This window comes from Pteropus vampyrus, unplaced genomic scaffold (assembly GCF_000151845.1).
Source record: "Pteropus vampyrus isolate Shadow unplaced genomic scaffold, Pvam_2.0 Scaffold786, whole genome shotgun sequence".
Taxonomy (NCBI): Eukaryota; Metazoa; Chordata; class Mammalia; order Chiroptera; family Pteropodidae; genus Pteropus; species Pteropus vampyrus.
This window is the reverse complement of record NW_011889567.1, coordinates 92,543-93,874: the sequence shown is the minus strand read 5'-3', so window position 1 is coordinate 93,874 and position 1,332 is coordinate 92,543. Positions and strand designations below refer to the sequence as shown.

The window sequence follows — 1,332 nt, the reverse complement described above, 5'->3', positions numbered from 1 at the left end:
CCTCCACTCAGAACCCTCGGCCCTTGGGGCTCGACCCCGCGGAGCCCAGGAAGGGAAGTGCCCAAAGCGGAGAGAGAAAACAGTCCAGGGCTGGCTGCAGGAGAGCAGGTGGAGGCGGATGGTGGCGCTGGGCGCACGGCCGTGCGGGCAGCCCTTGGGCTCGGGTGCCTGCCCAGGACCCCCGAGCCAGCGAGCCAGCGAGTGAGCAGGGCCCGGGGGCGTTCAAGGGCACCCTGGCTGGAGGGCGGCAAAAGGAGGGGGCGGCAAAAGCCTACAGTACCAGGTATTCCCAGGCAGTCTCCCATCCAAGCACTAAGCAGGCCCGACCCTGCTTAGCTTCCGAGATCAGACGAGATCAGGCGCGTTCAGGGTGGTATGGCCGTAGACGGTAGAAGTTGTCGCCTGCCTCCCCAAGAGTTTTCGCCTGGCCTCCCAGGCGCTGGAAATGCCCGCGCCTCCCTCGCACCTAGTGGAGGGGCGGGTCGCGGTGGTTCCACAGGCGAGGAGGCGGCCAGGAGGCGCCAGCTGCGCTAAGGCATCATGAGTCTTACCGGTTTGCGGCAGTGCCGAAGATCTAGATGGTCGCTCTCGAATCCCGAAACTGGCCAGCAAAAAAATAACTTCTCATGATAACATACACTCATCAGTTATTCCCAGGATACACACTGGATGGCAACAAATGATAACTATTCATGATAACATGCATTCATGTGTTACTCAAGTGATGCCCAGAATGACAGCACAGAATAACTTTTTCTGAGAATATACATCTGGATGCTATTCCAAAAATGTCAACCAGATGGCAGCATAAAATGCCTTTTTCTTAATTGTACTCTAGTGTTATTCCCAAAATGCACACTACATGGTGGCAGAAAATGAATTTTCATGATGCCAACACTCCGATGTTATTCCTAAAATGCCGACAAGATGGCGGCAGAAAATAAATATTTCTAATGACATACACCAGGGTGTTATTTTCAAAAAGCCCACGAGATGGCAGCAAAGAATGATTTTTCATGAAATGCAGTCCTGCGTTATTCCCAATGTTCGCACAAAATGGGAGAAGATAAAAAATTCTAAACAACATGCCCTTCAGTGTTATTTTGTATATGCACACGAGACAGCAGTAGAAATAAGTTTTCATGACATGCACTGTGGTGTTACTCCCAAAATGCTGACCAGATCGCAGCAGAGAATGAATGTTCATGGTGACCTACACTCGGGTGTTCTTCCTAAAATGCCCACCAGATGGCAGCAGAGAGTTGTTGTTGTTGTTATTATTATTATTATTATTATTACATCCACTCTGAATTTATTCCAAGATGCAAAGTA

The 1,332-nt window shown here is 50.5% G+C and overlaps 1 non-coding gene across 1 annotated transcript; it reads right to left on the bottom strand.

The window, feature by feature from the left end:
- Window positions 1-268: 268 nt before the first annotated feature.
- Window positions 269-387, bottom strand: LOC111734103. Its single transcript, XR_002778309.1, has one exon. It is a non-coding gene; the product is annotated as a 5S ribosomal RNA (ribosomal RNA).
- Between the last annotated feature and the right edge of the window lie 945 nt (window positions 388-1,332).